We start from the raw sequence: 14,927 nt of genomic DNA on the forward strand, positions 1-14,927 counted from the left end.
ATCCAGGGGTGAAGGCAGAGAAAGGGTGAGGCCACTCAACTAGACCCATATGCGATCCCCGTGATCTCAATCGCTGGGGTGCTTCAGCAATAGCGGGACCAGAACCGCAAAGACCGCAAATTCTGCAAAACCTGTTTGCGAGTTAAAATCGGGGCTAAAATTGTGCAGTGTGAACTCAGCATTACAGGCAGGTCTGCTGAGACAAGTTCGAGCTAAACTCTGCAGGACAGTGGCCCTCCAGGACCGAGTTTGGACACCCCTGGTCTATAGGAATAAGTATGTGCGCAGATGTGTAGTGTTTCTTTACAAAGTGACATCGCCAACTACTGGCCTGGCATACATACGTTTTTAGTAATTTTCACAAATCTGTGTGGACGGGGTCATTTTAACAATGTTGTCGTCTGTATGCAAAACTTTCAAAACATCATTGTCATGTAAACATACCCTGAGACTGTCTTTAGTACACTGCTATTTTAAGGAGAAAAAAGCTCAGCAATGGTGTCAACTAATGCATTTGCAGATGGTTTGTCTTTAAGCATAATAAAACCAACAGACAGACTTTAAACAGAATTTAAAACTTGATTTTAACCACAGTAGGTCTTTAACCCTCATGTGGTGTTCGGGTCATTTTTGCCCGGAGAAGTGGGCAAAAATGACCCGGCCTCAAAAAATTGCTTATAAACCACTCATTATGCTATATCTTGACCAAATATTGGATTCAATCTTTTTGTCAAATTATTTTCTTTCATTTAGTACTGGTTTTGTATTTATATTTGCATCTGATTAATAGTTGGCCTCATTTATCTGAGAGTAGGCACCTAATTGTTGAGTGAAAAAAGCAATATTAAATAAAAACTGATGAGAATTTGCACTGTTTATCACACCAGTGTGCTTTAATGTTTAATCAGGGAGTTTGCTTTTAAATGCTTTTATTTTGTACAAAATGGCACAAAGTCACACTTGTGGTGTTCCCGGTCAAAAATGTCCAGCCATTCAAAGTGAATGGGAAAGAATGAAAGTAATATAAACTATTAGTGTTCAGGAGCATGGTGATCATGTTCACATTCACATATGTACATGTGTGCTTCCAAACATAAAGGACTTGGACCTGTTAATGCGTGGATGCGTGTATACTCATGCTAACTCACACATACACACACGTATACAAACTATTGGGAGTGTTACAAGCTTTCTATTTCATCCTACCCTGAACTGCATTCGATATCATTTCATCAATCTGATAGTATAACTCTCTCTCTCTTTCTCTCTCTCTCTCTCTCTCACACACACACACATGAACTGGCGTCACCCTGCTTCAAATTAATCTTTCTTTCATCTTCTTTCTTTCGTCACACCTTCTAGACAATATATTATGACAATAGGTTTTGAGGCTTTCATGTTCTCACAAATTAGACAAAGGTTTCCTAAAAAATGCTTTAGCACAAAGACAGACCATATAAATCCCTCACAGCACCTTGCTTGTCATTCAGTCTGTGTCAGCACAATGACAAAGAAGTTGTTTTTACAAGAGGTTCTTGATCATATTACTGATCAAGAAAATAGCGAGGAAGAGACAACTGAAGATGAATCTTACAGTGAAGGCATGTTGCAAAATATATCAGAAGAGGAAGACATCACTGATCAAGCTGCAAACCTTGCAACAACTGAAGAGGAGCAATTTTCTGATTGTGATGGCCCAGCAGAAGTTGATATAGCATTCTGGTCGAAGGATGGAAAGTTGTCCTGGTCTTCATGCCCACCTGAGGAGAAAGGCAGGTTATCTTCAGAAAATGTCCTGAGGAAGACACCAGGGTTGACAAAATATGCCACGTCTCACATTGAAGACATAAAATTGTGCTTCAACCTGTTTCTGACAGATCCCTTTGAAAGCATAGTCATATCCATGACGAATCTGGAGGGAAGGGGAGTCTTCAAAGAAAACTGGAATGAGGTAGATCGAACAGACATAGAGGCATACATGGGTCTTTTGATTTCGTGTGGGGTCTACAGGTCCAGAAATGAAAGCATCGGCAGTTTATGGGATGCAGAAACAGGCCGGGCAATTTTTCATGCCACTATGTCCCAACAGACTGATATGACGGGTGATCCGCTTTGACAACCGAGAGACAAGAGCTGAACGCCATCGATGTGACAAGCTCGCACCGATTCGCGAACTCTGGGACAAGTGAGTGGAGAGGCTACCGCTCATCTATAACCCAAGCCCAGAGGTGACAGTCGATGAGTGCTTAGTTGCTTTCAAGGGACGCTGCCCTTTTAGGCAGTATATCCCCAAGAAGCCTGCCAAATACGGGATAAAGATCTGGACCGTGTGTGACGCAAAAAACAGTTATGCTTGCAACATGCAATTGTATACAGGGGAAACGTTGAGTGGTGTTCCAGAAAAGAAACCGGGCAAGAGAGTAGTCCTTGAAGTGACAGCAGGTCTGCAAGGACATACAGTTGTATGTTACAATTTTTTCACGTCCTATGACCTTGGCACAGAACTACTGAAAAAAAAAAAATTACCATGGTGGGGACTGTCAGTAGGAACAAGCCTGAGCTTCTTCCTGCGCTAGTGACCAACAATGACAGGGATGTTTTTTCGTCCAAGTTCGCCTTCACCAACACACATGCACTTGTGTCGTACTGCCCAAAGAAACAAAAAAATGTCCTGCTGATGACCACTCTGCACAAGGATGCCTCTCTGAGTACCATGGAGGACAAGAAGCCAGAAGTCATCCTTTTCTATAACAAAAACTAGGGGGGCGTCGACAATCTTGATAAGGTATGAAACTTAGACTGTTAACTGCTTTTCCCATTGCCTAATTGTTTTATGTGGTCAATAAAAAAGATATATGCTTTCTGTTCAAAACATTGTTTTCCAATATAACTTGTAAACTATACAGAGTCTGTTTCTTTGAATATGTAAATATGGTTTTAGGTGTGATAAACTGCAGAAAATATGAAATGATTTGTGTTACATTGCCAGTGATTCTTTTGTCTTTTTTGTAGGTTACTGGCACATACACTTGCAAGAGAAAAATGGCACGATGGCCCATGGTGTTGTTTTTCAACATCATTGATGTGTCAGCCTACAATGCTTTTGTAGCATGGATGATGGTGAACCCAGGATGGAAAGAGGGGGAAACCTTCAAGAGGTCATTCTTAGAAGAGCTGGGAAAATCCATGGTGACCCCCCTCACACAGAGGCGCCAACATTTATCTTGAGCACTGCCCTCTGCTACACTGGTGAGAGACATACAAACACCAGGGCCTTCAACTGTCACAGGCCGAGGGGAGAAAAGTAAGAGATGTGCCTTTTGTTCCAAAAAAGATTTGAAAAAAGCAGGGTCTGTTTCAAATGCGGAGCAAGCATTTGCAAGGCACATGCAAAATCTGTCAGTCATGTGCATAAGTTCACAAAATGACCAGTTGCAAAGCACATACATGGGGGGCACATACCATGAAGTGTTCTCTATATGGCAGTGCTGTTTTTTGACAATGGTCAAATGTGTTGTTGCATGACAGTATAAATATTGGTTTGTTGTTCCATGAAATGTTCTCTATATAAGAATCTTAATGCACTCTTTCTCGCATGTCACAATGTTCAGATTTGACGGGGAACAGCAAAAGTGTTACTTTCTGCCCCTTTTCAAAAAAAAAAGCATTTCAAAATAAAGGTCCTGTTTTTTGTGATCTTTCCCATTCACTCTGAATGGCCAGTCATTTTTGGCCCGGGAACACCACAAGTGTAACTTTGTGCAGTTTTGTACAAAATAAAAGCCTTTCAAACCAAACTCCTTTTTTCACTCAAGAAATGAGGTGCCTAATCTCAGATAAATGAGGCCTACGATTAATCAGATGCAAATATAAATAAAGAAACAGTCCTAAATGAAAGAAAAAAAGTTGACAAAAATATTGAATCCAATATTTGGTGATAATATAGCATAATGAGTGATCTATAAGCAATTTTTTGAGGCTGGGTCATTTTGGCCCGGGAACACCACAAGTGTGACTTTGTGCCATTTTGTACAAAATAAAAGCCTTTCAAAACAAACTCCCTGATTAAACATCAAAGCACACTAGTGTAATAAACAGTGCAAATTCTCATCAGTTTTTATTTAATATTATTGTGAAAATTATTCATAAATAATGCTTTTTTCACTCAAACAAATGAAGTGCCTACTCTCAGATAAATTAGGCCTACAGTTAATCAGATGCAAATATAAATACAAAACCAGTCCTAAATTTAAGAAAAAAAGTTGACTAAAAGATTTAATCCAATAGTTGGTGATAATATCGCATAATGAGTGATTTATAAGCTATTTTTGAGGTCGGGTCATTTTTGCCCAGGAACATCACAAGTGTTGTTTTATTTTGAATAATAATAATAATAATAATTGAATAATTATATATATATATATATATATATATATATATAAAAAAAATTTTTTTTTTTTGTGTGTGTATTAAGACAGTCCTTAAAGTACCCAAAACCCATAATGAACATATTTGTGACGGATGGGAACAGTGAGCCAGACCGTATCACCCAATGTCACTGCCTGACCTCATTCAGCGACCAGCACGGATCAGCTCCAGGCATGACGAAGTGATATTGTCCTCTTTTGGAAGGCCAAACAAAGTAGTTTTTCTTTTACAATGAAGCACACAGCGCCTTCACGACATGGCGGCGGCGGCGGCAAACAAAACTACAGTGAGAATAAAAGTTATGCCTTCTATGCGAGAACATTTGGGTGGCGTTATGCAAATCTTCCCACATAGTGAGGTAGATATGTGGGGGCGTGTTAGAATGCGCCGTTTTAGGTAGGCGTGGCTGACTCTTAACTTTTATAAAGAATATCTCTTTGGATTTGAGACTTTAGTCTTTGCAACTTTACAGATCTTTTTTTATGCACCAAGAGCTTGTAACACTCCAAAGAGAAAGGAAGAATTGAAATCGCATCATATGACCCCTTTAATACTTTTTATTAATTTGCAGGGCTTGTTTTGTTTGTTTTATGGAGAGCTTGTTTAAACAGGCCAGTAAGAGACTCATCCTTTTCAATACACAAATGTTTGATTAAAATGTCTACAAGAGATCACTCAGATCAGGTAAAACCCATAGACATTGGTGGTTCACCGTTGGGGTGGAGGGGTGGTGAGCTCAGTGAACTCGCATGATTCACAGGATTGCAGAGATCATCGCCCCCCATTGAAACTATTGAAATTTCGAAATGTTTTGAAGCAGTTATTACATAATGAAGCCTCATTTGCTGAAATCACGTGACTTTGGCAGTTTGATGCGTGCCCCGAACCACTGTTTTGAAACAAAGGATTCACAAAGGTTTCGAAGCTCCACGAAGCAGTTTCGAAAGCGCCCATCACTACATGCAACGAACAAAGAACTATTTATGCTCAAGCTAAGTGCTATCTATCTTCATTGAATTATATACTCAATGCCTGTGAATAAAGACTTTGTTGTTGACGTTATCTCGGAGTCTTCTCCTTCTGTGCTTAGTTGTGACACATAGTTATGCACTGAACCATGCTGAAATGGCACCAACAAGTGTAACTCTTTCACTGACTGAGAATGTAGATCTGAAGAAGAGTTTGGTTGGTCAAGTTAGTTCTGCTGGTACGCTATTTACATTCGATTCATTTTGACAGTTTTTGTGTTTGTAAGTGTAACCCCTCTCTCCCGGGTCTTCACCGCCACACCTCGTTCTTGTTCCGAGTGGGTCTCGAACCCAGAACCCAACACACTAACAAGGAGGCTAAAGACTGCAGCTACTAGCGTCAGTCGCTAGTGTGTCTCTTGAGATCAGGGGAGTGAGGTTTACCTGCACAGCACCTACTCGCTGGCCTCAGTTACACTCACCCCCCTAACCCTCACTCCCATCCGGGTCACGGCACCAATGTAACCCCTCTCTCCCGGGTCCTCACCGCCACACCTTGTTCTTGTTCCAAGTGGGTCTTGAACCCGGGTCTCCGGCATGGGAGGCAGCCTCCGTTACATAAGCAACATATAAATTCATTGTATTTAATTAGTATAACATACAATTCTGTGTTACGCAGCACAGCTTTACATCTCGCAATATGCTTAATTTCTCACAAGTCTACATCTCACAGTTCTCTATTTCTGATTTCAGTCAAAACTTTGTATTGAAGTACAATTATGATAAAGTCAGAACTGTAAAAAATAAAGTCACAATTTTTTTTTATACTCCAGGGCATTCAGGCTTTCATACAACACCAGACTAGTTAATCAACTTTGATTGATTGGTTGATTGATTGATTGATTGATACACTTATTATGGACAAAACATGAAAGGGTACAGAAAATCACACAATGTCAAGATGGATTCAGACTTGCATCATAAGCTCATTTCCCAATTGTTTAAAGGGGCCATGGATTAAGAAAGTAATTGGATCTTTTGACATATATACGAGGTCATTGTAATATACAAAAAAAAAACACCTCAACATCAAAACAACCACCTTCGGCTTGTGCTTTACGTGTGTTTTTGCTGTGAAATCTTTACTGATTTTTATAAAGTAAACATAAGAATAACTTTATATTGTTTGTAATATTTCAAGCATTTAAATATCATCTTACTAATATTATATTGATTTTCATTACAAAATATCTGAATTTCATATTTTTGTCAATTAAAATTTTTTTTTGTTTTGTTTTTTGCTCAGTTTGGACCTCTGAATAAAACTGAGGTGGGGGGGGGGTTTCCTTTCTTTTTTTCTCATCAAATTTGAGCTCAATTTTTCACTATATCATAATATATGAGTCATAAAAGCCTTATGCATCAGATATGATACAAACTTTTTTATATATATCCATGTCATGCTTTATGGAGAATAATAATTGATTATAATGTTAAATAAGACGACTAATGTGATGATGTGTCAGCTCATATTCTTTCTATTTTATAAAGCATTTTGAAATCTTTATAGATACGGTAGAGTCACTGAATCTGACAGGTCAAATTCATAGCTACTGAAATATGATACCCATATTTGTTTCATAATATCTGACTATAAAGTTAAGATAAAGTTAAATTAGGTGACTAATGTATTATATGATATCAGGGTCTTTATAGATACTGCAGGGTCACTGAATCTGACAGGTCAAATGCATAGCTGGCAGAAGGAGATACCCTTCTTATAATGTTTAATAATAGTGATTCTGATGAACAGGTTGTTGTACTGTGGAAGGGTCATTCATTCCGGGGCCTCCGAGGGCCTCACTGTACATGAAACAAGCTTATGTCTGGAGAAAACAATCAATACAGATGTCAGCCAATCAGAAACTACTTCAACTTTGAGAACTATTTCTCAGTTCTTAGGTCACTTTTCTTCAAAATACTTCATGCAGTTCTTCTTACCAACTTCCAGCTTGGCAAAGCAGTACATTTCACATCCAAAATGCACTAAAATACCAAAACACTTCATACATGTCACAGATCAACTTATTCTTCCATAACACTAGCAATACTTGTGAGTTAAAAAGTCTTTATACAGTCTGCATTACCAGCATGAATATTTGCCAAATTTCACCTCCAAAACTCACTCAACCCTACAAAACACTTCATAATAGTCTCATATTAGCTTGTTCAACCATAACACTGGCAACAATTCTCACTCAGAAAGCATACATTGCCAATTGTAACACACTGACCTAAAAACACTAACAACAGGGAGCATTACATAAATTATGAACCTTTATCTTTGAAGTTTGAATGATTTTTTCAAATAAAATTTACAGTAGAATAAGAATAACACCTATTCACTTTATTGACAACAAGAATCAGAAATGCTGCAGTTTGTTATCTTTGCATATAGAGCTTTAGTTGTAAAATAAAAAAATTAAAAAAGTAACACTTTAGCATAGGGACCAATTCTCACTATTAACTAGTTGCCTATTACTAACATATTGGCTGTTTATTAGTACTTAAAAAGCACTTGTTTCTACATGACCATATTCTACATCCCTAATCCTACCCAATATCTAAACTTAACAACTACATTACTACTGATAAGCAGTAAATTGGGAGTTAATTGAGGTAAAAGTCGTAGTTAATGGTTTGTTAATAGTGAGAATTGGACCTTAAAAGAAAGTGTGATATATATACATATAAGGTGAAACAAAGATCCCTGAAATTCCAGGGCTGCAATAATAATTTTAAAAGTTGTTTAATCGCTGTAAGGGGTTCTAGTACTCCCCCCTCTCCTGTATTTGGCCACAAGTTCCCATCAACCTCATATCATATGTCTTCTCTGGTAATGCATCTTGGAAAGTGCCTTCTGGAAAGTCTAATCCAACCCAAGCAGTCTTCAAGAGAAATATCTTCACACCCCACATTCATTACAACTCCCAACATGATCTCTATGAAGAATTTCAGTCAGGTTTCAGGCCCCACCATAGCACAGAAACTGCACTTGTTATAATTACAAATGACTTGCTTCTTGCGTCAGACCAAGGCTGTATCTCATTGCTAGTTTTACTTGATCTTAGTGCTGCGTTCGACACTATAGATCATGACATACTCATAGATCGATTACAAAACTATACAGGTATTCAAGGGCAGGCTTTAAAATGGTTTATATCCTACCTGTCCGATCGCTACCATTGTGTTCATTTAAATGGGGAGTCATCTCAATTATCACCAGTAAAATATGGAGTGCCACAAGGATCTGTCCTAGGTCCTCTGCTATTTTTAATATACATGTTGCCCCTTGGTAATATTATTAGAAAATACGGGATTAGTTTCCACTGTTATGCTGATGATACTCAACTATATATCTCAACAAGACCAGATGAAACTTCTAAATTATCTAAGCTAACAGAGTGTGTTAAAAATTTAAAAGATTGGATGACCAATAATTTTCTCCTATTAAATTCGGATAAGACAGAGATATTACTTATTGGACCAAAAGACAGTACACAGAATCTCTTGGATTACAATTTGCAACTAGACGGGTGTACTGTTACTTCCTCTACAGTCAAGAATCTGGGTGTTATATTTGATAGCAACTTGTCTTTTTAAAATCATATTTCTCATGTTACAAAAACAGCATTCTTCCATCTTAGAAACATTGCCAATTTTACTCATAAGAATTTCTAGGGGTGCCAACGTGTATTGAGAAAAACATTTATGTCATCATGATATTTTCCCCCATTTTAAATTCTTATTCTCCAATGAAAGGTTTGACTTATGTGAATTTTGTTAATAAAAGATCAAAATGATTAATAATGCAAATTTATTTTCTCAGCCTTCTTTGATCATATTTATCAAGGGTGCCAGTAATTCTGACCACGACTGTATATGTATATATATATATATATATATATATATATATATATATAAATGAATGATACAGGAGCTGTTTTATTTATCCCCACCCCAAAAAGCAATATATATATGTAAATAAATCTGCCTCACACTGTGAGGGACCGAGAAGTCAGGAACAAGGAACAAAAGCTTTCCACTGAAAAATGGGTCTTTATTTGAACCCCCCCCAAAAAAAAAAAAAACTTTACAAACTCATACATTTTACAACACAACAAAATAAACCAACAAGCAAAAATAAATTAAATCAAAACATTCAGACAGAAAACCAACCAACCAACTAAAACTGACATCTCAAATGAACAAAGCAACAGTTTATAAAGGAAAAGATGAGCCCATTACAAATTAAGAGGGAAATCAATGAAACTTCACATTCAGCATATAACATTAAATAAATCAAAATCGAATCAAACTGAGAAATATATTAAATTAAGATAAAGAAAAGCAAAATGTAATTAAATACCATAAATGTACAACTAAATAAATCAATTAATAAAGACAGCAACTTTCCCTCCTCCCCCGGGCAACCTCAGTGAATGGTATGTCCGGGCAGAACCAATAATGCCAGAGATAATCCCTGCGTTCCATTCGGAAGGGCTCATCTCTACGCCCTAATCCCTTCAAAGGCTTTACCTTCCGGAGTGAGATCGTCGAAGGGTTGAAGGCTGTAAGGGACCAAACAACTGTTTATTGAAGTGCCCTTCTGCATCATTATCCCGTGCCCACACGGAGGCGCTGTCATCATGCAAAGAATCTGCGCAAAGGATCACGGGGGCCTGAAATGTCCATCGATTGTAATCTTCGAAATCCTTCATTCCGAAGGGCCCTTTGAAGTGGCCAGTTTTGAGCACTTCGGTTTGGAACGACCCTTCAATATGGTGGCCATGATTGTTTTCACTCTGAAGTGCCCTTCGGAGGGCGATATATCCCTTTGCAACGCACCGTAGGTGAGTTCGACTTCATGCAGTGCTGCACAGACTCCACAGTGGATTTTAAGTGATCAAGAGCTTAGGGCAGAGGTGGGCAAACTACAGCTCGCTGGGCACTTTCATCCAGCATGTGAGGCAGTTGGCCCAAAATTACTAATTTGAGGCAATATCAGATAATCCAATAGATGGTGCTGTAACCTGCAGTGCGGTATATAACAGTTACGTATGCGGTATATTCAGTCAGACGGTGCGTTCCAAATGGGATATATGGCCCTCCGAAGGGCACTTCGGAGTGAAAACAATCATGGCTGCCATATTGAAGGGTCGTTCCAAACCGAAGTGCTCAAAACTAGCCACTTCAAAGGGCCCAATGGAATGAAGGATTTCAAAGGGTACAACACATTTTTTTTAAGTTGAGGAGGCAAATTGCTAGTTTTGTCAATTAAACATCAAATTTTCATTTTTGGGTGAACTATCCCTTTAAGTTGAATGAACAAATTCATAAACTGCAAGCTGAGTCAACTAAACTGCGAATTTTTTAAAATTTTTTACAGTGTATGGCTGCTGGCGAATTTGGGTTTAATTGGATTTTAATTGTCAAATTTTGAGTTGCTAATAAAGTAGCTTTATACCCTGATCTTCTTAATCAAATATTGATTATCAACAAGCAAATCAAATAATAGGTAAATAATGAAGGCTGTTATTAAAGGAAATATTTAGAAAGACTCCACAATTGCTGTCAAATCATCAGCCATATCCCTGTCACTTTGTGGGAAGACCTATTGCGGTTGCCAGGTAGTTGGGAAAGAGGGGACTGGGCAAAAGATTAAACAAGCTTTGAGGCTTGCGATTTGGAACATCAATTAAAATATTACTTCTGACCCACAATTGCTAGAATTTGGGTTTATGTCACTTCCAACAAACTTTTTTGTCTCCATCCTAAGTATCACTCACTCATTTTAAAATTAAAAATTTGCTGCCTCAAGAAGTGGTTTGATGAAGGTTTTATGTCAAATGATAATTGGCTCTCTCCTTCTTCATCACCAGTTGCAAGACTACGGGTTGGGTGATGTATTTCCATTTAAAAGAGATATGCACACATTTGCAGAGTGGATCAGGATAAGATTGTCAGCATTAAACCAGAAGATCTGTTTTGTACCTCACACAAAACTATAGTATACCGCCATTGTTGTTTGGGCAATCTTGGTATTGATTATTATTGAATTATTATAATAATTGTTATAATACTAATTTATTAAAATACAGTGCTGTGATTACACTTGCCTGTTACATGTTTCTTTATACCATATACAAATGGAGGAAATTCAAGACCACTGTTACCCTCCCCAGGAGTGGTCCACCAACAAAGAACACTCTAAAAGCAAGACGTGTAAAAGTCCACTAGGTTTCAAAGGACTGCAGGCTAACTTCTAAGCAACTAAAGGCCTTTCTCACATTGGCTAATGTTAATGTTTATGAGCCCATCATCAGGAGAACACTGAACAACCATGGTGTCCATGGCAGTATCGCAAGAAGAAAGCCACTGCTCTCCAAAAAGAACATTGCTGCCCATCTGCAGTTTGCTAAAGATCATGTGGACAAGCCAGAGGAATACTGGGGAAATGTTTTGTGGATGGATGAGACCAAAATAGAACATTTTGGTTTAAATGAGCAGCGTTATGTTTGGAGAAAGAAAACACTGCATTCCAGCATAAGAACCTTATCCCATCTGTGAAACACAGTGGTGCTAGTATCATGGTTTGGGCCTGTTTTGCAGCATCTGGTCCAGGAAGGCTTGCCATCATTGATGGAACAATGCGTTCTGAATAATATCAGCACATTCTGAAGGAAAATGTCAGGACATCTGTCCGAGAACTGAATCTCAAGAGAAAGTTGGTCATGCAGCAAGACAAACGTCCCCAAGCATACAAGTCGTTCTACCAAAGAATGGTTAAAGAAGAACAAAGTTAATGTTTTGGAATTACTGAGTAAAATACTAGACCTTAATTCAATTGAAATTTTGTGGAAGAACCTGAAGCAAGCAGTTCATAGGAGGAAACCCACCAACATCACAGAGTTGAAGTGGTTCTGTACTGAGGAATGGGCTCAAATTCCTACAAGCCGTTGTGCAGGACTGATCAGCATTTACAAGAAACATTACCTGCAGTTATTGCTGTAAAAGGGGGTCACACCAGATACTGAAAACAAAGATTCACATACATTTGCCACTCACACATATTTAACACCGGATCATTTTTCTCAATAAATAAATGACAAAGTATATATTTTTGTCTCCTTTGTTTGATTGGATTCTCTTTGTCTACTTTCAGGATTTATGTGAAAATCTAATTATGTTTTGGGTCATATTTATGCAGAAATATAGAAAATTCTAAAGGGTTCACAAACTTTCAAGCAGCACTGTATATATATATATATTGTGAGGGTTAGGTTTAGAGAGGAATTATTTAGAATTGAATTGAATTGAATAATTGAAAGTGACGTGTAGCCAAGTATGGTGTCCCTTACTCGGAATTAGTAATCGACCGATATTGATTTTTTTTAGAACCGATACAATACCGATAATTTGTGTGTTTATGTGCCCGATAACCGATATGCAGAACCGATATTTATTTACTGTTATACTTCTGTTTTTGACATGATTACAACACCACTGAACTGAACAAACCATTTTATTTATAACAATCACTCCCTCCTTGCATAGAAAACAAAATAAATCTTATTTATACACCAATAAATAGAGGGGTCTGAAAGTGCAAAAAATAAAAAAGTGCACTGTTACTAAACCGTTTTTGTTTAAAAATAAAATATTCGATGAGGTAAAATAAATAAAGCACATAAGCAATTCTAACCAATTAAAAAAAAAAAAAATCTAAACCACCTGAAAAAAATACACCAATAAATAGAGGGGTCTGAAAGTGCAAAAAATAAAAAAATGCAGTGTTACTAAACTGTTTTTGTTTAAAAATAAAATCTTTGATGAGGTAAAATAAATAAAGCACATAAGCAATTCTAACCAATTAAAAAAAATAAAAATCTAAACCACCTGAAAAAAATAGCATTGCTATTTTAATGTAGCTTAATACTCCCAGTTGAGCAGAACTAGGTTGTAGTGTAGAAAACAGAGTCTTTCCGCATTCTGCCCCGTAAGCCTGCTTCGTTTGTTTTCATAAATGGCTCCAACTTCACTGAAGACTCTCTCACTGGGCACCGAAGAAGGTGGGGGGCAAAGAAACTTACTTGACAGAGGAGCAAGAATGGGGATCCTTTTCTCATTTTGTTTCCACCATTCAAGTGGCTTGCCCATCCTTCTATCAATCACTGGTTCCAGAAGGTACTGCTGAAGCTCTCCTTCAAGGCTAGACCCAGCAACTTCAGAACTAGCGCCAAGCATAGTGTCATACATCTCATGAATCAGTTTCTTCTGGTTTTCTTCTGTCCGGGGCCTTTTTGAAAGGGTGCTAGGATCATCTGGCTGTGTTTCTTCACATGGTGTGGTTTGTGCATTGTCTTGCTCTAAGCTCTCTGTCTCCTCCTTAAGCCACTCTTTTGCATTTGACAGTGTGGTGTCAGATGAAAAGGCACTGCTAAATGTTATTTGGCTAGTAAGGAATGATTAAAATGGGTAGCACAGCTTCTCAGCACTGACAGAATATTTTGGACAGCTCTTTGTGAGTTGAGGCCATCACTGACAACAAACTGTAATATGTGGGCACTGCAGTTCGTGTTAGGCAGTTCAGCAATTATCATACCTTTGACAATGTTAGCACCACTGTCCCTGAGAACAAGAACCACTCTGTCTTTGTCAATTTCCCATTCTTCCAGCATTCCCAAGAACATCTCACTAATGTACTCCCCAGTGTGTGATCCAGTCATTGCTTTTGTGATCCATTGATCATCAATGAAATGGCATGTGAGACTCATGAGGGATTCAGTTGTACTGGACCAGCAGTCTGTGGTAAAAGCCAAGTTATAACCTGCTTTATCAGGTTTTAGCAGTGCTTTAACCTTCTCAACAATACGGCTGTGAATACTGGGGAACACCTCTGTTCTGTAGAACTTCTCACTCTTTAGAGTAAATCTTGGTTCTGCAGTAGCCATGAGTCTCTGGAAGCCTTTATTTTCAACAAAGTTGAAAGGCTGATTGTCTGTAGCAATCATTTCTGTAATCAGCCTGTCTAGTTTTTTTGAGCTGACATCAGATGTCTTCCACTTTATCTGCTTATCAAACATCATAGGAAGAAAAGCTTGAATGTGGCTTGATGTATTTTCCTCTTCATCGTCTTTTTTTTTCTTTGCCTCTTCAAAGATAGTTGAGTGATGTATCTTTAGGTGGGTCCACAGGTTGGAGGTATTTTTTGTTGTTTTAGATTTGGACCCCATGCTCACATTCATTTGGTATTCTTTGCAAACTGCCAGCCCTGGCAATGACTGAGTGAAGTAAGTCCATACTTCACTTTGTTTTTTCCTCTCAGCCATCTTAAAAACAAATAAATAAAAGTGTTGAAAATTAGTAGTCTTTCATGTTCATTTTAATCTTCATATTACAAAAAATAATTTTATTTATAAAAAGCATCAGCAGCAACACTAATGTTAACAAGAAGCTAAATAAATGTAG

The 14,927-nt window shown here is 37.9% G+C and overlaps 1 pseudogene; it reads left to right on the top strand.

Moving 5' to 3' along the window:
- The first annotated feature begins 1,504 nt into the window (after window positions 1-1,504).
- Window positions 1,505-3,228, top strand: LOC107556006 (uncharacterized; annotated as a pseudogene).
- The last annotated feature ends 11,699 nt before the right edge of the window (window positions 3,229-14,927 follow it).

This window comes from Sinocyclocheilus grahami, unplaced genomic scaffold (genome assembly GCF_001515645.1).
Source record: "Sinocyclocheilus grahami isolate Dianchi unplaced genomic scaffold, SAMN03320097.WGS_v1.1 scaffold553.1, whole genome shotgun sequence".
NCBI classification, from domain to species: domain Eukaryota; kingdom Metazoa; phylum Chordata; class Actinopteri; order Cypriniformes; family Cyprinidae; genus Sinocyclocheilus; species Sinocyclocheilus grahami.